The sequence below is a fragment of the Pipistrellus hanaki genome (assembly GCF_964339955.1).
Source record: "Pipistrellus hanaki genome assembly, chromosome: 14".
Classification (NCBI taxonomy): Eukaryota; Metazoa; Chordata; class Mammalia; order Chiroptera; family Vespertilionidae; genus Pipistrellus; species Pipistrellus hanaki.
In genome coordinates, this window is record NC_140516.1 from 14373645 (window position 1) to 14399834 (window position 26190).

A 26190-nucleotide genomic window follows, 5' to 3' on the forward strand; every position below is an offset into this window, starting at 1 on the left:
TCTCTCTCATCGATGTTTCTAACTCTCTATCCCTCTCCCTTCCTCTCTGTAAAAAAATCAATAAAATATATTTAATTAAAAAAAAAGAAAAAAGAAATGGCTCCTCAGCTAGAACTATCAACCTCCCACCCTTAAAAAAAAAAAAAAAAAAGCTTACTGTCCACTTCTGGCTGCCACTCCATGGTGAGCCCCTCCCTCTCTCTGCCCACATCCCCCTGACCCTCCATGTCCTCTTACAAACTCTCTTTCCCTTCAGGACTGGCCTTGTTTTTCTTTTTCTTTTTTAATCTTTGTTTTTTATTTTAAAATACGTGTTCTTAAAAAAAATAAAAATAAAAAAATAAAATACGTGTTCTTTGAGAAAATAAAACAGTATAGAAATGTAACAATGAGGCTCCCATCTGTGGAGTATTTTCTCCCCATGAGACGCTGTGCTAAACACACTTAATGTGGCTCCTTCCATTCAAACTGGCTAACATCCCCAAGGAGTGCATTTATTTCCATCCGCAGGTGAAGGTTAAAGTTACAGATGTAAAGACGGCAGTTCATACAGGTGAAGTCACTTGCCCAAACTCACCCAGATCATGCGGGGCAAAGCTGAGGTTCGAACCTAAGTGTTTGCTCTCAAAGACCCTGTGTTTAAGTAGAATGCATGCTGCCTCCAAAAAGCACAAAAAAGGAGAGAAATAGCAGCATCACTCAAAGATGCCCCCTGTGGCTGTTCCTCCAGACTTCTCCTTACATACGTGTGTGTGGTTTATCATGAGTTTAATAGAATAAAATCTGGGGTTGGCTGGGCTTCCAGGAAGAGGGCGAATGAGTCAGCCAACATCATGTATTCAGCTTTCTCTTGCCCCTGGAAAGGTCTAGCTCAGGAATGTGCCCTTGGCTGAGTCCTGAGCCCTCTGCTCCTGTCTGAGTTTCCAGGAGGCTTGGGGGTCTTGCTGGGAGCACGTCATGCTAAGCACACAGTAGGCATTCAATTAACTCTCCCCAGTGGTGTCACTGGGGACAGATTCTGCTGGGATCCTGGGCCTCTGTCCAGTGTAGGTATTTAAGGACTGTGGGCTCCTGCCCTCCGCAGCTGGTGCTAGCGTTGGTGTAGGAGTCAAATAAAGAGCCAGCTGCCCCGCAGAGAAGTGCCAACAGATCATCACTTGTGAATTAATGCGACTCCTGCCGTCCTGCACCTGCCAGGTAAGCCCTTGCTGAATCCGTAATCCTGGTCTTTCTCGCGGCCGCTGATGAGGAGAGAGCTTTGGGGACAGGGACAGTCATGGGCAAGGTTGAATGTCTGTGTCGCGGGAGCCAGGGAAGCAGAGCCTGAGCTGGATGCAAAGGCATTTCTGTAGCTCAGAGGAGCTCCTGTTATCTGGCCCGGCCAGACTGTAAGCAGCTGGAGAGTCACCCACAGCCGATGAAGGGACGGACTTGGGGGACAGTCACATTTCCCTGCTTGGTCATGAAGCAGAGCCAGCGGAGCAAAAGCTTGTCGCACCAAGGCAGACCGCGACAGAGGCTAACAGGGCCTCAGGAAGCCTGCCTTTCTTCTCACCTCCCGCCGGCCTGCGCCTGCCCTGCCATATACACAGTCACGTGCATTCTCTTAAAACAGAAAAGGGGGGGGGGGGGAGATATTCTAAGTGGTAAATTTTTTACTGAATTTATTGGGGTGACATTGGTTAATAAAGTTATATAGGTTTCAGGTGTACAATTCTATTATACACCATCTGTACATTGTAGTGTGTGTTCTCTACTCCTGATCAAGGTCCCGGATTGCAAGAGGATGGAGGCTGGGCTGAGGGACAACCCCCCAGACACACATCATGCACGAATTTTGTGCACAGGGCCTCTAGTACAATAAATAATTATACAAGAATAAACTCTGAAAACCTATTTCTGCCTCACCCTATAATCCCTGGGGTTTTTTTTCTCCAAGCCCTGTAATGTGCATTATTGCATTTGATGCCCTCAATTTGTAACATAATGAGTGATTATAAGTTCCTTAAACCAGGGGTTACTAATTTTTTCTTTTAACTTTTTGTAGAAGTATAACATAGACAGAAAAGTGTACAAATCATAAATATACAGCTCCATAAACTTTCAAGAGGCAAACACCCCATGTAACCAACACCGAAAAGAAAAAGCAGAACATCACTGACACCTCAGTGCCCCCTCTTGATCCCTCCCAGCCACTAATCTCTCAGGGGTAATCCCTATTCATAGGTGAAAAGCATAGATTAATTTTTCCTATTTTTGAACTCGACCTAAATGGAATAATAAGTATGTACTCTTTTGAGTCTAGCTTCTTCTACTTACTATTTTATTGATGATATGCATCCTTGTTGTTGTATATAATTATGGGTTATTTACCCCATTGCTGTGTATATAATACTCCATTATGTGAATGCAGCATTATTTATTTGTTGGTGGGCATTTGAATTATCTCTGGTTTTTAGCTATTACCAATAGTGCTTCTATGGACATTCTTGCAAATGTCTTTTGGTGAACATATGTTTTTCTAGAAATGTCATCACTTATCACAGGGGATACCTATGTTCAACTTTGGTAGATATTGCCAAACAGTTTTCCAAAGTGGTTGCACCAATTGACACTCCCACTAGAAAAGATGCGAGTTCCAGTTGCTCCATGTCCACACCAACATTTAGGTTGTCTGCCTTTTTCATCTTAGTCTCTCTGGTGGGTGTGTAGGGATGTCCTATTGTGCTTTGCATTTGCATTTTTCTGATGATTAATGAATTGAGTACCTTTTCATATATTTATTAGTTACTTGGATCTTCTAGGAACATTTGAAAGTTTTTTTCATGGTTATTTAATGTAATTTATGCTAATTGAAAAATGTTTGGCAAATACCAAAAGGAATCTTGGTAGGTTTATACTATGTCAATTTAGCTAAACTGAAACTATGCTTTTCAGAATTCCTTTTCCTTGTCTGGTTCTGGGTTAGAGTTGGTGACAATAAACTTTGCACAAGAATTGGAGGGCAGCCCTAGCTGGTTTGGCTCAGTGGATAGAGCGTCAGCCTGCAGACAGAAGGGTCCCAGGTTTGATTCTGGTCAAGGGCATGTACCTTGGTTTCAGGCACATCCCGGGGGGGCGGGGGGGTTACAGGATGCAGCTGATCGATGTTTTTCTCTCATCGATGTTTCTAACGCTCTATCCCTTTCCCTCTCTGTAAAAAATTAATAAAAAATATATATTTTTAAAAAAAGATTTGGAGGGCAGAAGCAAAACAGTCATATTCATGCTCAGAAGGGCAGTTCAGAGTCAGGTACAGTCGCAACTCACAAACATTGTCTGTTGGTTCACGTTGTTGGCATTAGACATCAATGGGGCGTAGTTCCTTCCGTTCCCACCTTCAGGTCTCCTCCTCCAGCTTTTAACTCCTGGACCAAATGTGTGTTTACCTACATGACCAAGAGCCCAGCTCCCACATCGGTGTAGGTCGCCCACGTCACTGAAGATGGAGGTTTTGGAGAGAGTGAGAGACTGATGCAGGCTCCAGGGCACCCTCGTGGACACCCCCTCATTCTTGCATAAGCAGTGGTCACACAGCTACCCCTGGCTGGTTTCCTCGGTGCACAGAAGAGTGGCGAGTTCAATTCCAGTCAGGGCACGCACCTGGGTTGCGGGTTTGATCCCTGCCCCTTGTTAGGGGTGTGTGTGGGAGGCAACCGGTCAATGTGTCTCTCTCACATAGATGTTTCTCTCTCTCTCTCTCCCCCTTCCTTCCCTCACTTCCACTTTCTCTGAAAAGCAATGGGGGGAAAAATATCCTAGGGTGAGGATTAACCAAAAACAAATTCCCTGTAATAAACCTCTTACTCTTTGTCATTCCTAGTAGTTCTGCTTCTCTGATGAGGCCTGATTGATGCAGGCATTAGGAAGAAAACCAAATTCACCTGTAATCCACACCCTGAGAGGCCCCCTGTCAACGTCTCAAAGTGCTTTCTTCCTGCCTGGAATGTTTATTGACGGAATGAGGTCTGGGGAGGCTCAAGACGGCTCAGGACTCGAGGAGGCGGTGGCAGAGAAGGGCCCTCGGAAGGCTAGTTTCATCCTGCTGATCTGGTATTGCGTTTACTGAGTCTCAGAATGACCCTGAGCACAAGCTCTGAGCCTGGGAAAGCAGGTTTTGAACACGTTTCCTGCGATTGACAGCCACCTGCGTGGACCTCTTCCCCATTTTGTTCTGACCACATTGCAGGAGTTCCCCCTCCCTGTTCCTCTGCAGAAAACACTAACAAACCACAGTCTTTTCAAACTAGTCATGCTGTGTCATCTACCCCCGCAGAACTGCCCGGGAGTGATGGCCACCAGGGGGCCCGAGAGAGCCCGAGGCCTCCTCCCTGCCAATGCAGCTCCCAGATGTCAGTTAGAGGCATAGTCCTTCGACGTAGCATTATTAGCTCAAGAATTCTCTTTTAAGATATAATAAAAAGTGCTCCTGAGAGAGGTGACACTTGCAATCCTCGGTCTTTCCGAAGGAGTGACTCCCCAGGTGCAGGGGACGCGATATGGTATCACAGACGCTCCGGTAGAGAGCAGGCTGGGCCGAGAAGGGCGGGAGAGGAGCGGCCACGTGCAAACTCTGCAGAGACCTGCTGGACTCTGACTTTTACGAGACCAGGAGTCAAAGGGCGTTTCTGTTCTAACCTCAGACCTGGGCCCAGGCTCTGCTCCTCACTTGGAGGGCGGATCCTTTCGGAGGACAGATTTGCTCCCCTGATAAGAACAGAACCAAAAAGGAAGCAGCCGGAGATGGAGTGGGGACACGCTCTCTCCAGCACGCCCGTTCTGCCTGGCTGGCTTCTTGAAGAGGAACAAAAAGTGGGTGTGGTCATTAAGGTTTCTCGCTTCGGTTTCTTCTCTCTGCCAACGGCTCCAGATACTGCTGGTGTGCTCCTGTCACTGCACACACACCCCTACTCCGCCGCCCCCAGCGGAGGGGACATTACCCCACACGTTGACTGCTGAGCTGGGAGCCTCAGGCTGGCAAGGAGTGCCCAGGGGTAACATTATCCTGCCAGAGCCAAACAAGGAGCCGAGTGTTTAGAATAACTTCAAGAAAGCCGTGGGCGTTTCCTCTGTCAGGGAAACAAGAGACCACAGTGAGATAATGGATGGCTATATTCAGGTCACAGATTATCAGCTGCCACCGCTGCTTCCTGTTCAGAATTCTATGAAACTCCTCTCTAGACACTGAGTCTTGCGGATTCTGTGAATGTGACCATCGTTGAGTGAGGCGGGCCGGGAGGAGCAGCCTGCGGATCTGACCTCACCCCGGGGTGGCCCTGCCCTCCAGGGGGGTAGGGGGGGCTGGAGGGGCTGTTCCTGGCGGAGGAGATGGTGGGTGAGGGGCCAAGAGGGAGAATAATTTTTATTAAACTCTTAACATGTTTCAGGCTCTGGTTTGACCCTTAAAGTCACCTTACGCCAAAGACAAGTGTCGGAGGGGAAATGGAGAGAAGGGAACCCTTGTGTGCTGTTGGATGGGAATGCAAAATGGTATAGCTACCCTCAACAATAGTGTGGTGGTTTTTTAAAAAAAAAAAAATGAAAATAGAATTACCGTACGATCCAGCAATTGAAATCAGGATGTCGAAGAGATTTAGCACGCCTATGTCCAATGGCAGCACTATTCACAACAGTCAAGATGTGGAGACAACCTAAATGTCCACTGAAGGAGGGATGGATAAAGATGTGATAAATGCATACAATGAAATATTATTCAGCCTTTAAAAAGAAGAAAGTCCTAGTCCTCACCAGTTTGGCTCAGGGGATAGAGCGTCGGTCTGCAGACTGAAGGGTCCCAGGTTCGATTCCGGTAAAGGGTATGTACCTTGGATGAGGGCACATCCCCAGTGAGGGGTATGCAGGAGGCGGCTGATCCATGTCTCTCTCTCATCGATGTTTCTGGCTCTCTATCCCTCTCCCTTCCTCTGTAAAAAATCAATAAAAAATGTTTTTTAAAAAATAAATAAATAAAATAAAAAGAAGAAAATTCTAAAAATATGCAACAACAAGGCTGAGCCTTGAGGACATTATTTAAGTGAAATAAGCCAATCACAGAAAGACAAATCCTATATTACTCTATTTATATGAGGTACCTAAAATAAACTCATAGCCCTAGTCAGTTTGGCTCAATGGATAGAGCGTCAGCCCTCGGATGGAAGGGTCCTGGGATCGATTCCAGCCAAGGGCGTGTACTTCCGTTGCAAGCTCGACCCCCGGCCTCAGCAGGGACACAATCGATGTGTCTCTCTGACATCAATGTTTCTTTCTGTCTCTACCCCACCATACCACTCTGTCTAAAAAGCAATGGGAAAAAATATCCTTGGGTGAGGACTAACAAAAAATAAAATAAACTCATAGAAGTAGAGAGTAGAACAGTGGTTGCCAGGGACAGGCTGGAAGGGGAAGTGGGGAGTTGCTAATCAACAGGTTTAAAGTTTTAATAAGACAAAAGGAATGAGCTCTAGAGATCTGCTTTGTCCCTCTAGTTAGCAATATTATACTGTACACTTAAAATCTGTTAAGGGCATAGTGTCATTTAAGTGTTCTTACCACAATAAAATAAAATCTTAATTTAAAAACTACCCATTACCCATGGCTCAGTGGTTGAGCATCAACCTATGAACAGGAGGAAGTCACGGTTCAATTCCCAGTCAGGGCACGTGCCTGGGTTGTGGGCTCGATCCCTGGCGTGAGGCATGTAGGAGGCAGCCAATCAATGACTTTCTCTCATCCTTGAGGTTTCTATTTTTTTCTCTCTCTCTCCCTTCCTCTCCAAAGTCAATAAAAAAATATATTTTTTTAAAACGCACCCATGACAGGGGAACTGTTATTTCTGTCCTATAGATAAGCGAGGGGAACAGGAATGTTAAGTAACTTGCCCAGGGGTGTCACGATGGTAGAACCGGGTTCTTTATTGAGCTATCGCTTATATACCCTTTATATGTACACACCATGTGGCCACCTCCCAGACCAAGATTAGAACGTTTTCATCACTCTCAAAGACTCCCTCATGCCCCTTTCCAGCAAACATTCACTGCTCTTTGCTCCCAAAATAACCAACATTCTGACCTCTGTTCTCATAGATTATCCTTTTTATGTATTATTAAACTTCATATGGATGGAGTCGTTCTCTTACATATGGCTTCTTTTGCTCAATGCAGTGTATCTAGAATTTATCCACATGGTTGTATCAGTTTTTTTCTTTCTATTGCAGAATAGTATTCCATTCTGTGAAGATACCTCCCAACTTATTTATCAATTCTCTTATTGATAAATATTCAGGTTGTTTCCAATTTGAGCCATTTTGAATAATACTGCCCTGGACATTCTTCTTAGATAGAAATATGTTTCACTTTATAAAGTACAACCAAACAGTTTAGTTGCTCCACATCCTTGTCAACACATGGACTTGTCAGTATTTTCATTTTAGCCATTCGAGTGAGTTTGAGGGTCTTCTTTCTGATTCCAATTATATGTAGCATCATAAAGCTCTGGAGGATGTAGGATCCTCCTGCATCCATGGATCTCTGTCTGGGTGGCCCCAGGACCACGTCCATGCTGGCAGCAAGGATGGAAAGTGGCTCCCCAGGATCGGTGGGTGCCAGGAGATCTACCTCTTGCATCATTTCTGAGGGGTGCCCACCAACGTCAAGATTGAGTGTGTGTGTGCCATTTTCCAGGAAAAGCTCTCTTGGAGGAAGCTCTCCTGTGGCTTTTGGGACAAGGTTGTGCCAAGAGTGTGGCCAGTGTGGTCAGAGCCTACTGTGACGATGGCCCTGTTCTTTGCTAGCAACGTGGGGGGGTGGGGGTGGAGATGGGGGAGATGGTTTCGAGCCAGAACATCAGAAGGCTCTTAGGATGGGGCCTGGTTCAAAGCACTGTGGCCAGAAGAACAATCTTCCAACTTGGCCTCCTTCCCTCTGTGGCCTTAGGCAAGTCATTTAACCTTTCTGCGACTCAGTTTCTTCGGCTATTAAATGGGGCAACAATGCCCGCACTGTGTCGCATACAAGCTCTTCAAAGGCTTCTTCCTAGTCCCAGGATGTCTGTTTCTCCGGCCCCTCTCCTCCCATGTCCCCCATGCTTCTGCCACACATACGTCTATTCCTCCATATATGTTTTCAATCCCCTGCTGGAGATGTGCCCGCAACCAAGGTACATGCCCTTGACCGGAATTGAACTGAGACCCTTCAGTCCACAGGCTGAGGCTCTATCCACTGAGCCAAACCAATTAGGGCGATTCCTCCATATTTTTATAAAACGTGTTTCTCCCAGTATACAAGGCATTCTCTTTCTCAGGAATGCGCTTCCTTGCCTGTTCCAACTGGCAAACTCCTCTCATTCTTCAAGACTCTGGGGATACGCAGCGTCTCCTCTGTGAAGCCTGCCTGGTCGTGCCTTCGCCCTCCGCCAGGGGGGCACATACATCCTCTCACGTCACCGTGTGTCTGTGAGTCTTCCCACCAGGCTGTGCGTTCCTTACGGAAAACTCCTATACTGTGTCATGCCGATAGCCATTGCTCAGTAAACATTCGTTAAACGAATGAATAAATCTTAAATTAAAAGGAAATATGGAAATAGTAAAAAAATAAAGGTAAGCCTTAATTATTGAATGATAGTAAAAGAAACATATGCCTATTGTAAAATATTCAAGCAATAACAGAGGTTTCCCCTAATCCTCCGCACACCCACCGTTAGCCCCTCCGCCACTTTCTTTCAGACATTTTTCCTCAAAAAAAAAAAATGGAACCAGGCTGTTCTGAGCTTGTTTTTTCTTTCTTTCTTTATTTTTTTTAAAATATATTTTATTGATTTTTTACAGAGAGGAAGGGAGAGAGATAGAGAGCTAGAAACGTCGATGAGAGAGAAACATCGACCAGCTGCCTCTTGTACACCCCCCACCGGGGATATGCCCGCAACCAATGTACATGCCCCTGACCGGAATCGAACCCAGGACCTTTCAGTCCGCAGACTGACACTCTACCACTGAGCCAAACCGGCTTTGGCTGTTTTTTCTTTATTGTATCATGAACACTTTGGGGAATGTTTTTATTATTGTTGTTCAATTATAAGTCAAAAGAACAGGTCTCAGACTTGGAAAATAGGTCAGAGGAAGAAACTCAAGGACTGAATTCCCTCCTCCCTTCACCCCTCTGAGAACTCTCTAACTTGTCCCTTCACTCTTCATTCATTTTAATTACAAAAGTAACACAGCTGAGCACTGACAAATCCAGACAGGACAGAAATGTGTAACTAAAAGGGCGGCTGTCTTCCGTGTGTGTGTGTGTGTGTGTGTGTGTGTGTGTGTGTATGTGTGTGTGTGTGTGTATGTGTGTGTGTGTGTATGTGTGTGTGTACAGTATTTAAAAAGGAAAAGAGGACCCCACGGTGTGTGTTCGGTGACGTGCTCTTTGCACTTCCCAGCTCATGGATGTCTTGCTATATCAGTAAATATATATCTCCCCCGTTCTTTTTTGGTACTTTCAGAGCATTCCATTGAATCATGTACCATCATTGGGATGTTTTCTAAGAATCATTCACTATCTATTTGATAAATACTTATTGAGCACAAATAGGAAAAAATCAAACAGAGTGGGGGCTCTCGGTGACAGCCTCTTCCTTCAGGAAACTGTGGGAGCCCAAAGGAGACACGCAGACTGAGGGCTGGTGCCACGTGACAGCACCCACCGCCCACCCAGAGGGCGGGACTGGAAAGCGTGAATCTGAAAGCCCAGCTCCCAGCACTCTCCCTCCCTCCCTCCCTCCCTCCCTCCCCCCCTCCCTCCTTCCCCCCCTCCCCCCTCTCTCCCTCCCAGGCCACAAGGCAGGACCCAGGACCCCCAGAGGGAGCTTCCGGAATGTGAGCTGAGTGGAGCAAGCACCGTGTGCTTTAGATGCACAAATGGATTTCGCAGAGACAGGAAATTTCTCTCATTCTTTAAGTCCTAAAATAGAAGGAGCGCCGGGCTGCACGGGGATTTGGGGAATTGGGTTAATGTTGGGAAGTAAACGTAACGTGCATTCTGAATCTGACGATCTCCAAGGGAGCTGCTACACCCGTCTCCAAAGGGCTTTCCTGGAACATCAAGGGATGCCCACAGCCAAAGGATGTCACACAGTAACAGCAGGGGAGGAAGCACCTCTGAGTACCGGTGGCCTCAGAGGCGCAGGAGACAGAACCTCCTGGCTCCTCTGGGAGACTGTACGCCAGGCAGCCCAGAGGGCCAAGGGCAGCCAGGCCCAGCCTCCCTGGCCTCGCTTCCAGATTTTCTCCCAATACTGGCCCTCATGCTCCTCCAGCTCAGCAACTGCCTACCTCAGGGCCTCCACACACACCTTCTCTCTGTCTGAAAGCCTCCTTCTCTCCCAGTCATTACTGACTCCCCATCTTCCTGGCCTATTGCTATTGGTTCTTTAAGTCCCAGTCTCATGGAGGTTGCCTGGAACACCCAGTATAAATTAGGTCCCTCTGTCTACATTCTCCAACAACCCCGTTCTTTTCCTTCAGAAAAATCACCACCATCGCAACGATAGATCGACTTGCATGCTTGTGCAGTGATAAATGTCCTCCGCTAGGGGCCGTGTCTGTTTTGTTCATAGCTGAATTCCCAGGGCCTCACACATATCCGGCAAAATTCAGTCAATACTTGCTGAACGAATGAATGCTTTTGGAGGGCAAGCTCTATCAAAATGCTAAAGGCAATGCCGTGTGACTTTAACATCCCACTGAAAGAATCTATCCTACAGAAATGGCGCAGCTGCACTAAGACACAGGTTCGAGTGCATTCGTGGAAGCATCATCTGTTTTAGCAGATGCCTGTGTTATAACACATAATTCAGTGGAATACTATGTAACCATTCAAGAGAATGACAAGTCTGTACAGTGCTGATGTGGAACATGTCAAGGGAGGGATGAATAGGCAGAGCATGAAGGATGTTCAGGGCAGTGACGCTACTCTGCATGATAAGAAAATAATGGATACAACGTTATACATTTTTCAAAACCCATAGAATGCACAACACTAAGACTGAATCCTAATGTAAGCCAAGGACGTGGGCGATAATGATGTGTCAGTATAAGTTCATCAGTTGTAACAAACGTACAACTCTGGTATGAGATGTTATAGCTGGGGAGGCTGTGAGTGGGAGTAGGTAGGAAATATATGAAACATCTCGGTACCTCCCACTCAATTTTTCTGTGAACTTAAAACTGTTCTCCTGCCAAAACCGGTTTGGCTCAGTGAAGGGTCCTGGGTTCGATTCCCGTCGGGGGCATGTACCTTGACTGTGGGCACATCCCCAGTAGGGGGTGTGCAAGAGGCAGCTGGTCGATGATTCTCATCGATGTTTCTAACTTTCTATCCCTCTTTCTTCCTCTCTGTAAAAAAATCAATAAAATGTATATTTTAAAAAAAATGTTCTCCTAAAAAAGTCTATTTTTTTTAAGTCCTTGAGCCATATATGGAAGATTTCTACTTTTTTTGTTTATACATTCATGTTTTCTGAATTTGTTACAGTACAAAGAAGTATATTCATAACTTTTGTAATGAAGAAATACTAAACATTAAAAGGAAAGGGAAAATAAATGCTGTCAGAGACACGGAGGCCATGCTGTAAGTCGCACGCCTGCGCAGTAACAGGCAGACATGCGCACACACTCAGCTCTCTGGCCAGGAACAGGAGCGCCTGCAGGCCCACCGTTTTTGTTGGCGGAGGGCCTGGCAGAGGGAGAGCAGAGCTGCTCTCAGGGATTGGTGTGAACCTGGTGCTGGGAAAGGATGAGCTGAGGACCCAGCAGGGGCTGGGATCCGTGTGAGACATCCGGTGTCTTCTGGGCCTGGCACCTGCTCTTCCGGGCAGCCCCTGTGGATTTCCTCCTCATCATTATTACACACATTCTTACCGTGAAGCACTCAGACAGCACAAACAAGTACCGTATTTTCCGGCGTTCAAGACGACCCCCTAATTTTTACAGTTAAAACATAGATTTAGGCCTATATTCGCTGTATAAGACTACCCCCCACTTCCGAGGCAACGCCAGTTCTTTTTTTAATAGACCCGAAGACAGTTCTGTACCTGAAGCTACACTGTGTTCTAGTAAAAAGCCTGCTCAGATTGGCCAGAGTCAGAGAGGCGGTCTATTAAAAAAAGAACTGGTGTTGCCTCAGAAATGGGGGGTAGTCTTATACAGCGAATATAGACCTAAACCTATGTTTTAACTGTAAAATTAGGGGGTCGTCTTATACGCCGGAAAATACGGTATAAAGAAGAGAGCCAGCCTGGTCAGTGAGGCTCAGGGGCTGAGCGTCAACCTATGAACCAGGAGGTCACATCCGATTCCTGGTCAGGGCACATACCCAAGTTTTGGGCTCGATCCCCAGTGTGGGGTGTGCAGGAGGCAGTTGAGCAGTGATTCTCTCTCATCACTGATATTTCTATCTCTCTCTCCCTTTCTCTCTCAAATCAATAAAAATGTATTAAATATATATCAGTAATTACATGTTGGCATAAATTCTTCCAAACTTTAAAATTCACACATATATAACCAAACACGTGTGTACACACACATCTTATATATTATATACTAGAGGCCTGGTGCACGAAATTCATGCACAGTGGAGTCCCTAGGCCTGGCCGCTGACCAGGGCAGATTGGGGCCTTCCAGCTGCTGGCCAGGGCATGCTGGTGTAGGCACGCTTCAGGAACTCCTGCTCCTGCCTCAGGGACCGAAAGGGCTGGCTGTGCCCCAGCTCTCCACAGGCCCAGGCGTCATACAGAACAAGAGAAAGAGGACAGAATGTTGGGAGGCTGCTGCCATGAGCTACTTAAAGGCCCCAAAGTTCACACAGAAAGTTTTTGTGTGTGTGTGTGTGTGTGTGTGTGTGTGTGTGTGTTTTGTTTTGTTTTTTCTTGGTCACTCCTCAACCAAGGATTTTTCCCCCCCATTGCTTTTCAGAGAAAGTGGAAGGGAGGGAAAGAGAGAGAAAAACATCCATGTGAGAGAGACACATTGATTGGTTGCCACCTGCACCTGCCCCGACTGGGCTGGGATCGAAGCCGCTTTTCCTACCGCTTAAGCGTGCGATGGTGGAGGGGGAAAGCAAGCCGTGGGGGCACAGACTTCTTTACGAGCGACAACGAAGACCCGTCTGCCCGACGCGAATGAGCCTTCGCCAGCCCGAGGGTTCTGTTCTCCCCATAACCTGATACCGGCCCCCGGCGCTGGCCGCGGCAGCTGCACCAGGCTGTGGGCTCCGCCGGCTATTTTTATCCCCATGGTCACTGGGACCCATGTGGTCACCAATCTGTGCAGAGCAGGGTGCGGGGGCCTGGACGCTGCCATCTCCCTCACAGGGAGGAAACGCCACAGGGGCAAGGAGAAGCACTTTTTAAAATATATTTTATTGACTTTTTACAGAGAGGAAGAGAGAGGGATAGAGAGTTCGAAACATTGATGAGAGAGAAACATCCATCAGCTGCCTCTTGCACACCCCCTACTGGGGATGTGCCCGCAACCAAGGTATGAATCAAACCCGGGACACCTCAGTCCGCAGGCCGACGCTCTATCCACTGAGCCAAACCGGTATCGGCAAGAAGAAGCACTTTTATTACCGTCTGGGTAAGGCTCCCGCATGGCCCAGGAGGAAGGTTCTTTGGTAAAAAACTGGATCAGAGAGTTCAAGTGTGGACAGGAGGCCCAGAGAGTGCGTGACCCAGCCAGTGGCATGGGAGGGAGGAGGGCTGCCCTCCTCCGAGAGGCCAGGCCCTTCGTGGCTCCCATAGGGAGGCGAGAGGCAAAAGAGAAGAAACTGGGTCATTGACCCCCACCCAACCACAGAACAGTCTTCTCCCCTGACTCAGCCATCTTGCTCTCGGACCTGGACTTGTCTCCCTTCCTCAGCACCACTAACAGAACAATTTCTTTTTTTAAAAAAAATATTTTTATTGATTTTAGAGAGGAAGGGAGAGGGAGAGAGAGATAGAAACATCAATGATGAGAGAGAATCATTGATTGGCTGCTTCCGGCACGGCCTCTTACTGAGCCCACAACCCAGGCATGTACCCTTGGCCGAAATGGAACCTGGGACCCTTCAGTCCGCAGGCGGATGCTCTCTCCACTGAGCCAAATCGGCTAGGGCCAGAACAATCTCTTAAGCACAAAGCGTGTCATAGAAGACCTTGAGCTTGTCTTCTTGGAGTCCCCTTGGACACCAAGATCCTCATCCTTAGTCGCCTTTCACCCCCAGCCCAGCAGAGGCCGCTAGAGCGATGCCTATGAAACCGGAGTTATGAGGAGTCCAGCGCAGGCCTGATACCCTGTCCTTGAAGCTCTGTGTCCAGGCTCTCCGCTCCCTTATCCTTCTCAGAGGTGCAGATAGGGCGGGGATACGCTCATTTTACCATTTCAAAATATATGTTCACTGCTTCCATTGTTAAGGGGCCTGATGTGTGTGTGTTTTAATGTCAAAACAAAGTTACTGAAACTATGGTCTACTTCAAATGTCTATGCTTAGTAAATTAAAGCTTGTGACACCACCCCTCCCCTATACACGTACACACACTGTAACATCATGGTGCAATCCATAAGCTGTGTGAAATAATAATAATTTGTAGCCCTCTGTTTTCAGTTGGCATGGTCTGGTAATGGGCCAAGCTGGAGAGGCAGACCTTCTGAGGCTGGGGGGTTCTGGGATGGACGCATAAACCTGAACCTTAAGGTCTGTATGTGAGGCCGTTTGCAAATGGCCCTCCTCGTCCACACTGCCCACGCTCAACCCCTACCCTCCGTGGTCCCAGCCTCCGTGAAATCTCACACTAAGTACAGAGCCGAGAAGAAGAGGGCGGATTCGAAAGCCACCAGTCCTCCCTTCCAGATCCCAACCCGTCCCCCTCCGTGGAGAAACGCTCCCACGCCAGCCAGAGGGACGTAGCTGGGCGGGGGGAAGGAGACTCCTCTGGGCCTGGCTGTCCTCTGCACCAGCCTCATCCCCAGCGTGTTTTCCTGTGCTCGCGTTGTTTTTGTCAGAGCAGGAAGTCTTCCTGGAAATCCTCCAGAAACGCAACATCCTCCTCCTTCCCCAGGAGACACTGGCCTTGGGCGTGCACCCACCCCGCCCACCCCACCTCAGCTCCGGGCTGGACACCGAGGCCAGGACCAGAGGCTGTCTTCCCGGGGCCTGGGCGTCCTGCCCTCCGGGATGAGCATCACCCCCGGGCCTGCCTGCCTCCCCACAGCGACGCCTTGCCGTAGAAAACAATAGAGGAGAGAAAAAAAAACGGGAGAAATGCGAAGAATGCTAAAAAGGAGATGGCAGGCCACGTCAGCACAGGGCTCGTCTCCTGCGGGGCCTTTTTGCACGCGGGCCTGAAGGCCGAGCATCGTGATTCCCCAACCAGATCTGCTGTGTGTGGTCAGTGCTCAGCGCTCCCAACCTCTTCCTCTTTGTTCAACTGTCAAAGCCCCCATCTCGTCCGCTCATCGCGGGAGGCGATAAGGCTGATGCTGGTGGCTGGCAAGGGCTTAGGGCAGGGATCTTCAAACTACGGCCCGCAGGCCACATGCGGCCCGCAGAGGAGTCTGATCCGGCCCGCCAGGTTTTTTGGGCAGTGAGCGCAGCCGAGGTGTTACAGTAGGAATTAGTAGTTCATATAGTCCGGCCCTCCAGCTCTCTGAGGGACCGTGATCTGGCCCCCACTTTAAAAAGTTTGATCCAACTCTTGGGAAGGCTTCGTTATAGACTACTACCGTGTTTCTCCGAAAATAAGACCTAGCGCATGGGAAGATAAGACATCCCCTGAAAATAAGACCTAGCGCAACTTTGGGAGAAAAAAAATTAATATAAGACACTGTCTTATTTTCGGGGAAACAGGGTACCTCAGGGCATCCTGAAGAGATGCGGAATGCTAGTCCTGCTGGATGCCCTGGTAAAGGGATTCTGGGGTCCAATGTATTTGGGGGATATCGTACCCAGGTCCACCATCCTTTACCCACAATGTTGAAGTCTAAAAAGGCCTCAACAGCCGAAACCGGTGTGGCTCAGCAGTAGAGTGTCAGTCTGCAGACTGAAGGGTCCCAGGTTCGATTCCGGTCAGGGGCATGTACTTTGATTGCGGGCACATTCCCAGTGTGGGGTGTGCAGGAGGCGGCTGGTCGATGTTTCTCTCTCATCGACGTTTCTAGTTCTCTATCTCTCTCCCTTCCTCTCTGTAAGAAAAATCAATAAAAATATATTTTAAATAAATAAATAAATAAATAAATAAAAATAAAAAGGCCTCAACACAGCATTTTTTGTTGTTGTTTTGTTTTTTCCCATAAACTGCAGGGCAAAACCTGACCCAAAGAGATGTTGTAGTTGTTCGTTTTCTCCATTTAACCTATTTAGAGTGAATAGTCATATGTTTTGCTGCAGAAAATGTACGATTGCAGGGCCAGTCTCAATCGGCTGGGGGTGCTATGGAATAAATAGCATATTTGCCATATTCCCTTATTAAAATTTGAAAAATTACTAGTTCCAAATACATCTGGCTCCAAGGGTTTGTCCCCTTACTGGAAATGTATCCCGTCCACAGCACTCCAAGGGCTCCGGAAAGTCTTGTTCTAGGAAAGAAACGGACCTCACAAAGCATTCCCCAAACTCATTTGGCTGCAAAGCCCTTTGTCCCATTTCACATCGTTTAACATCTCACAGGAGTTCCATGTGGACCCTTTGGGTAGCGTGGGATATTGAAAGAATTTAACTCTAACAGATGTAGGAAACGTTGGCCCTTCCTGAGATCCTAGGCCCTAGGGACAAGTTGTCCCTTATTCTCAGGCCTTAGGCTTCGGGAAAGACAAAACGCTAGAAGAGGAAAGACTGAGGCAAGACTTCCATGACTCATGAGGGCCCAGGACAGGGCATGTTGAAAAGCCCAACTAGGAGAGACACAGATGCTGAGGTTCAAACCAGAGAGCCAGATAAGAACCAGGAGGGAAAGAGTTAAAAGTTCAACTAAAGATTAGAAACCCAGGAGTCTGCAGAATGGAAAGCACTCAGGGATCCAAGTGCTCAACACAATGAATCCTGGGAATTAAGGCAAGCCTTTGAAGCATCCTATGAGCTTTTATATATGTCCTGTAAAGATCTGCACCCAGCCCTGACCGGTTTGGCTCAGTGGAAACCTGCAGACTGAAGGGTCCAGGGTTTGAATCCAGTCAAGGGCATGTACCTTGGTTGTGGGCACATCCCCAGTAGGGGGCCGGTTGATGTTTCTCTCTCATCAATGTTTCTAGCTCTCTATCCCTCTCCCTTCCTCTCTGTAAAAAATCAATAAAATATATATTTTTTAAAAATCTGCACCCATTCTGGAGATCACAGGAGAAAGACAAGTGAGAGCTCCTCTCTGGTGAGCTCAGTCAGCGAGCAGACAGCTAACCCTCCAGAGGCCCTCTCCTGGCCCTGGCAGAAGGGATGCCCAAGGACTTGTGAGAATAGCAGGCTCGGGCAGTAAGGGTGACCAGCATGCTTCTTGGTCTCTGGTCTCTTGGTTGCTGGGTGTCCTCATTCATTGCCATTATGCATGGACCCAAAATGTTGGGCTCAGGTACCGTGTGTCCACAGGACCAGAGCTGGGAGTCCCGTCCTGTCAGGACACACTTTTAGGAGGTGACCATCTTGGTAAGTCCTCGGCCTGAGAAGCGACAGGAAGCTCTTCAGAGTTATCTCTAGATAACTCCCGGATAATTCACGCACTGTGTGCTCTGGGAGAAGCAGGAGCCAGGGGAGAGGATGTGCTGAGTCCATCTTGGGCTTTGCTACAGCTGACCCCGGTGTCTTCCCAGACGCTCACGCACAGCCCCTGGCTGCCTCCCCGGGCCCGCCCTCTCCGCTGGTCCTCTACCTCAGGATTTCTCAGCCCCAGCACCATTGTCATGTGGGGCCAGATAATTGTTGGCTGTGCGTTGTGGGATGTTGTCTGCCCGCTAGATGCCGGTAGCATCCTCCGGATCATGACAACCAAAAGCGCTTCCAGCACCGCCCACTTTCCCCTGAGGGACAAAGCCACCACTGCCCCCGGAACTATCGCTCTGTGTGGAGGGAAGGAGCATGGCAGCCTGGGCAGGTTGGGGAGAGACACCTGCTCTGCCCTGGGCTAGCTGTGTGCCCAGACATCGGTTCCTGCGTGACCCTTAGCATTCCCCACTGACCTTAACCTCTCTGAGCCTCAGTTTCGTAAAATAAAGAAAGATGATCGTAAGTCTCTCTCAGGCTTGTTGGAAGATTGAGTGAGGAAGTTCATGTAAAAGGATTCTAATGCTCTGCACAAAAGAGCGATTCCAGCACCTGTGAGTTACTATTAATCCCTGTCCCCCAGGGCTCTGCACCTTCTTTCTTTCTTTCTTTCTTTCTTTCTTTCTTTCTTTCTTTCTTTTTTCTTTTTTTAATATATTTTATTGATTTTCCACAGAGAGGAAGGAAGAGGGATAGAGAGCTCTATCCACTGAGCCAAACCGGTCTCGGCTGCCCCTTCTTTCTTTCTTTCTTTCTTTCTTTCTTTCTTTCTTTCTTTCTTTCTTTCTTTCTTTCTTTCTTTCTTTCTTTAATATACTTTATTGGTTTTTCACAGAGCGGAAGGGTGAGGAGAGAGATAGTTAGAAACATCAATGAGAGAGAGAGACATTGACCAGCTGCCTCCTGCACACCCCACACCAGGGATGTGCCCGCAACCAACGTACATGCCCTTGACCAGAATCGAACCTGGGACTTTTGAGTCCGCAGGCCGACGCTCTATCCACTGAGCCAAACCGGTTTTGGCTCTGCACCTTCTTTCAAAGTGACCACTAACTGACCTTAAACTTGCTTGTGAGACACTTCATGACCCGACCGAACTTCTCCGACTTTATTTTTCCAACTCTCCAACCAAGCTCAGCCCTCCGAACCCGGTGACTGCTTTTATTGCAGGGAAGTAGCCAAGTTTTTTATGGCCCCTGCGGTCACTGCACATGTTGTTGTGTTCCCTGGGCCTGGAATTTTCTCCCCCGCCCCCAGCTAACTCCCAGCTGCCCTTCACGCCTCGGCGTGGACAGCGCCATGTCCAGGAAGGCCTCCCTGAGAAGCCTGTGAGATTTTATTAGCCATGGCATTCCGGTGATTTTGTAAAAGGACACGGCGTGCTCCGTGCCCAGGCTCCGGAACGCAGCCCGGGGCCTCGCGTCCAACCGGGACGCCATGGCTTGCCCCGTCACCAGCTAACTTTAGGAACTGCTTTAGAACTCAGATGGGAAAGGATTCTTTTTCTCTTCCTCCCCAGGTGACCATGTATTCTTCCCATTTGCATCGTACTTGCAAGTGGAACAAAGTTTATTAAGTTATCAAACGAGGCTCTGGTCAAGTTACTCAGTTGGTTAGAGTGTGTCCCGAATGACCAAGGTTCTGGGTTCGATCCCCGGTCAAGGCCCATACGAGAATCAACCAATGAATACACAATTAAGTGAAACAACAAACTGATGTTTCTCTCTCTCTCTCTCTCTATCTCTCATAAAACAAAACAAAACAATAAAATGTTTTTTTAAAAGTTATCAAACCTTCCAAAGGTAGACCAACTGTGAATGTTAAATGGGGCCTTTGTAATTTAGTATCAGGCTTCCAGTCCGGGCAGTCTGCAGAGTGCTCCCATTGTCCCAATTCCACTTTCCGTACTGAAGAATGTGGGCTCACTGAGGCAGGAGACAAACTTCTGCCTCTCCTCAAAGGCAGCAAAGTGGGAGACGGTAGAGAACAGAGGTGACAAGGGGGATGTCTGGAAGATCCCAGCATGCCCACTATCCCCAAAGACCCTAAACCGTGTGTGTGCGCGCACACACACACACACACACACACACACACACACAGTGAAAGCAGAGGCTGTGGGACACCCCTGGAACGTTGTCGCCTGCAGAGCCCTGAGAAGTCTAAGGGGGAGGGAGGGGTAAAGTCCGGCTTCAGGCTCCCTCCTCCCTCCCCGAGCATGCTTAGTCATTTCCCATAGGTTGGGCTTTACCTGTGAGTCTGAGTCACCAGCTAGTGCCAGGGAGTGAGGGGTGCTGCCCAGCATGACACATCCGCCTGCCCCAAAGGAGGTTAGGTAGCCACTGGGGTGCAGGGACTTGGCCCTGGGTGCTAAGAAGCCCTGCTGCTCTGTGAGGGCCCTTGGAGTCCCAGGCCCAGAGCAAGGCCTCGGGGAAAGACCTGAGAGAGCAGGGCTCCTTTGCTTGTCGGACAGCTTTTCCTTTCTCCTCATCCTTCTCCACTCCTCAGGAACCAGCCACCTGGGCCTGCATCTCCCAGTAACTCGGCAGGCAAAGCCACAGCCCTCCTCGGAGGCCTTGGTTAAAGGCCCCACGTTCCCAGGCACTTGGTGGGCTCTCAACAAACGTATTTCCCATCCCCTCTCTCTGAGTTGAGGGGCAAGCCCAAGGCCTGAGGAGCACCAATAAGAATGCTGATCCCAAGGCAGACTGAGTTGACCAAACTCAGCCATGCAAAGGGCTTCCCGAAGTTCGCCAGCAATGACCAACCCAGCCCTGGGAGAGGCTGGACTCCAGATTGGGGATCTTTAAAAAAAATATATATATATATATATATTATTGTTTTCAGAGTGGAAGGGAGAGGGTGAGAGAGATAGAAGCATCAATGATGAGAGAGACTCATTGATCAGCTGTCACAGCCCCACTCTGGAGATCCAGCCTGCAACCCAGGCATGTGCCCTGACTGGGAATGGAACTGTGACCTCCTGGTTCATAGGTCCATGCTCAACCACGGAGCCACGCCTTCTGGGCTAGATTGGGGGTCTTGACCTACTGTCCTTGTATTGACCTACTGTCCTAGTAGCAACTATTTCCACTCCCATTAAGCTGTGCTAACCAGAGTAGGCTGAATAATGGCCTCTCAAAGATGTTCGCATCCTAATCCCTGGGATCTATGAACATTGCCTTACATGGCAAAGGCAACTTTGCAGGTGAGATTAGTAGGTGAAATATCTTGAGGTGAGATTATTCTGAATTATCCAGGTGGACCCAATATAATTACCAGGGTACTTCTTTCTTTTAATATTTTTTTGAATTTATTTATTGCACAGAAAGGAAGAGAGAGGAGAGGGATTTGCATGCTGGCTGGACAACTTTTTTATTATTCCTTGTATGGATAAAAAGAGCAGAGTACTCATTCACAGAGAGAGCTCATACAAGAGGTTTGGCCGGTGACTCATGGGTCCCCACCGCCATCTCAGCAGAATCCAGAAACAAAGATGGGATCGTCCAGGAAAAAAATCTGTGGAGGAGTGAATGCCTGTGGCATGCATGGGAGACCCGCAAGGTTCTGAGAATTTTATAGCAGTAGAAGCACTGCCAGCGTGGATTGAAAGGGACAGAGAGAAGGCAAAATGAAAGACAGCTGTCAGACTCCCCACATTCTACAGGCAGGCGGCTGCTGGTAACATTACTCAACTGCAAACACGAGTTACGCTTCAAGAAAGGGGAAGAGTGATTCTGAGAGAAACGGGGTTTGCCCAGAGCCTCCGAGGATTATTCCAGGCCTGGAAACCTGAGGAGTTTTCCCAGGTATGCTTTGAAATTTCTAGGGACCAGTGACTTCTTCTTTCCTTCCATTTTCTCCCTTTTTGAATGAGAGTGAGAATATCTAGATCTATTATCCTATGCCTGTCCCTTGGAGCAGGTAACTTGTTTCTTAAGTTTTACAGGTTCACAGGTGGAGAGAAAGTGGGCCCAGCTGGCCAGTGTGCCTCAGTTGTTAGATCATTATCCTGTGCACCGAAGGGTCTCCGGTTCCATTCCCAATCAGGGCACATATGCAGGTTGCGGGTTCCATCCTGGTCAGGAGGCAGCAGATCAATGTTATGCTCTCACATTAATGTTTCTCTCTCTCTCCCAAATCCTCTCTTTCTAGAATCAATAAAAAATATATCCTCGGTTGAGGATTGTTTTTAAATGGGCCTCAGGATGGATTACATACAATGCCTCGCTCATATTTTAGATTATTTAAATGATGAGAGTTGGAGCTTTTGAGCTGATGAGATTTGGGTAAAAGTTTAGCCCTTGAGTTGATGCTCTGATAGGTTGGGATTCGGAGGGATGTTGGAATGCAGTGTGTGTTGCATATGAGATAAATGTGGATATTTGGGGGCCAGATGGCAGGCTGTGGTAGGCTCGATAATGACACCTAAGAATATCCACGTCCTAACTCCTGAAATCTGTGAATAGCTAAGCTTACATTGCAAAAGGGAGTTTGCAGATGTGATTAAGGATCTGGAGATGGGGAAATTAACCTAGATTATCTGGGTGGGGCCAATGTAATCACAATGCATAAGAGCATCCTTATAAGAGGGAAATGAGAGAGTGAGAATGAGAGAAGAAGATGTAATGATAGCAGCAAACGTTGATGTGATATGGGATCATGAGCCAAAAGAATGTGGACCAGTGACTTCTTCTTTCTGGAAAAGGCAATGAAATGGCAGCCCTCCTAGCGCCTCTAGAAAGCACAACCCTGCTCACCCATTTTGGACCTCCAGAGTTGTAAAATATTGTAATACATTCGTGTTATTGTAAGTCACTCGGTTTGTGGTAATTTGTTATAGCAGCAGTAGGGAATGAATACACTAACCTGTTCCTACACCAGCTCCACACCACTCAAGCTAACCTCCCTACTCTCCCCCCCGGGGCCCCTTCCAGCCTTCTGTCTCCTGGACTTCCAACGTGACATTTCTAACCAGCCTCCCTCACAGGCTTCCACCAGTTATTTCCTTGGCACTCCTTCACTTTTTCCTGTTTCCTGACCCTTCCCAGACCGGCATCATCCTTTAACCTGGTGATCCCTAACCCCAGCTACACATTAAAATCACTTGAGTGGAGGTGAGGAGTGATTTGTAAAAAAAAACAAAAAACATTGAAGCCCAGCCCAGACCAGCTAAATCAGACTCTCTGGAGGTGGGGCTCACGCACAGGTGAGGTCATTGTTAAAACTCCTCCGGGGCATCCATCATTAAGAACACCTGCCAATCTGTTGCTCACGGTTTATCAAACGTTCACACGTGTAAGATTCGCCCAGAGAACTCAGATGGTAGAGGCCAGGACCTCAGGCCCAGAGAATCTGCTTCAATACATCGGATCCTCGGATCCTGCTTTCCTAACAAGCTCCCCAGAGGTTCAGACGCAGGTGGCATTTGGAACTTGGAGAGCCATCTCCACGGCCCTGTCTGCTCCCTCCGTAGGAGACGCAAGTAATGGATAAGATGAATTCCTTAGATCAGTGTTTCTCAAACTTCTCTCATGATGAGAATCACCTGGTGGAGTTGTTAAAATACAGATTCCTGAATCCCAACTGAGAAGTGCTAAACTAGAATTTTTGGGAACATATATGTTCTAGTTAAGTACTATACAATTTTACCTATATGTTCCCCAAAATTCTAGTTTAGCACTTCTTAGTTGGGATTCAGGAATCTGTAGTTTAACAACTCCACCAGGTGATTCTCATCATGAGAGAAGTTTGGGAAACACTGCCTTAGATCAAGGAACTTGCTAAAAATAGAGTTTCCCAGACCCCAATCCAGTTTTGTTCAGCCAGGTTATGGTTAAGAAGCTCCCCAGGTGGCTCAGGAGTATGCTGAAGCCTGAGCATCAAAGCCTCAGATCAGTGGCTCTCAAACTGGAGTATGGAACCGAATCGCTAGAGGGCTTGTTAGAACAGATTGCTGGCCCCACCTCTCGAGTTTCTGTTTTAATATCCCAGCGTGGGGCCTGAGCATTTGCACTTCTAACAAGTGCCAGGTGATACTGAAGTTGCTGATTGGAGAAACATACTTGGAGAATCACCTTTTTTTTTTTTTTTTTTTTTACTGATGTTCTAAACAAAGTAGTTATCCTACCCTGTGTCTCTATCCTCTTTTCTCATTCTCTTAGCCATGAAGGAGTCCAGCCAAGGAGAAAAGGCTGAGGAAAGTGTCTGAGGAAATCTTGACTTAAAGGAGCTACAAGAAGGGGGCTGTCAGCCCTGGCAGGTAGTTCAATTGGTTAGAGCAGTGGTCAGCAAACTCATTAGTCAACAGAGCCAAATATCAACAGTACAACGATTGACATTTCTTTTGAGAGCCAAATTTTTTAAACTTAAACTTCTTCAAAATAGACTCGCCCAGGCTGTGGTATTTTGTGGAAGAACCACAGTCAAGGGGCCAAAGAGCCGCATGTGGCTCGCAAACCACAGTTTGCCGACCACTGGGTTAGAGCATCGTCCCAATATGCCAAGGTTTGATCCCTAGCTATGGCACATACAAGAATCAACTGATGAATGCATAAGTGACAAGAACAACAAATTCTCTCTCTCTCTCTCTCTCTCTCTCTCTCTCTCTCTCTCTCTGTCTTTCTCCCTCTCTCTCTCTATCCCCTCCCACTTCCTCTTCCTCTCTCTCTAAAATCAATCAATTAAAAAAGGGGGGGGGGTTGTCAAAGAAGAACTTCTGATAAGCTCACCATTGGGCATCCTGGCATAATTTAACAGCCCTCTAAGGCCAGGGACAGTGGCCAAATTCCAGTGGAGAAGACAAGTTATCTGATCAATAGCTGTTAGCGTCACATATATATCTAGCCCCAGCAGGACCCACCAGCACTCAGGAGCTTAAAGCTCCCCTGTCCGAGCCTCTCAGCTTCTGCTGGTAAAGGGTGTGCAGGTGTCGTGAGGAATAAGAGAAAACCCGAGGTGGGAGCCAAGCCAATTATGGGAAAAGCCAAACTGGAGCTATCGTGTCCTGCTTACCAATGGCAGTGACACCAGCTTATACACATGCTCTGGAGAGAGAGCTAAAGAGACTGTTTTTTGTTTATAAGAGAAATTAAGGGCAATTTGCAGATCACAGAAAAGGGGGATAAGGGATTGGACTGGACACCCCCATACCAGAGTTCTTCCAAAACCCAGTTCATTTTCATGCCCTGCTTGCGGAACTCGGTTATGTACTAAATACATGTGATCTGCTCAAATGCCGAAGTCACTTCTCAGGTCTAGGAAACCAGAAGCCAATTAACCAGATCTAGTTCTGCTGATCCCCTTATAATCCACAGGCCAATCCACTAATTTACTGACAGTATCTAGCAGAACTGGGAGGTTTTGGAGCAATTCCTGGAGTCAGAACCACTGACACGGGGCTGAATAGACCTGGAATGTTTTGTTGTTTTTTTTTTTTTAAAAAAAGCATGAACCCCTGAAGGTTTGGACGATGCCATCATTTGGTGATTATGGTGACAGGGAAGTTCTCCAATTGAGTGGACAGAGTCACGAGGTCATCAGCAGGTCTGGGTTGCCCTGTAGACACTGGTCCCTGAAAGCCCACCGGTAGTAACTCTGGATTCATCAGCTACCCACTAGCTGTGGCTTTAGGAAAATCACTGATGGTGAAAACTCCTGTAAAATGATGTAGTATCATATCTGTCTGAAGCCAGGAGGCTAAACCAAATGATACTCTCCTTATACCCTCAACCTGGCACCAAGTATATCCTATCCCCATAAAATCTGCCCATATCTGTACCCTCCCCTTCTACCTCACTGCCAGTGCCCAGGTTCAGACACTCTTCAGCTCCTGGCTAACTGCAGTAGTTTCTGAACTGGTAATTCCTGCCCATAGTCTCATCTAGGCCCGAGAATCTTCCTTTAATCAATCTTTCACACCGCTGCCGCATGCTCCAAACTTTTGAATGACTCCCCATCACAATAAGGTGTAAAGTCCTTCGTGTGGCACTCCAGGTCCTCTAGCCCCGTAGGTACTAGCTCTTACCGGTCCCACCAGCCTAATCACCTCTTGGCACATGCTGTTTCTTCTGCGCAGAATGTACTCTTAGCTCTCCATGACCATCTTGCACACCTTCCTCATAGCCATGCTCTCACCATAATCACTTACTTATCTGTCCCCCCACTTCAGTGGTCAGCAAACTCATTAGTCAACAGAGCGGCAAACCGCGGCTCGCAAGCCACACGTGGCTCGAGAGCCGCGGTTTGCCCACCACGGCCCCACTTGACCTTTAGCCCACTGAAGCTGAGGCTTGGGCTTTTATCTCCACACCCAGGACACAGCACAGCCAGGCCCGTGACCAACTCTCAGTGAGTGTTCCATGACTGAGTGAAGGATGAATCAATG

At 47.8% G+C, this 26190-nt stretch overlaps 1 long non-coding RNA gene across 1 annotated transcript; it reads left to right on the forward strand.

Annotated features, from left to right (window-relative positions):
• The first annotated feature begins 871 nt into the window (after positions 1-871).
• On the forward strand, positions 872-24375 carry LOC311632896. Its single transcript, XR_014796856.1, has 3 exons — positions 872-1197; positions 21133-21613; positions 23969-24375. It is a non-coding gene; the product is annotated as an uncharacterized lncRNA (long non-coding RNA).
• Positions 24376-26190: the final 1815 nt, after the last annotated feature.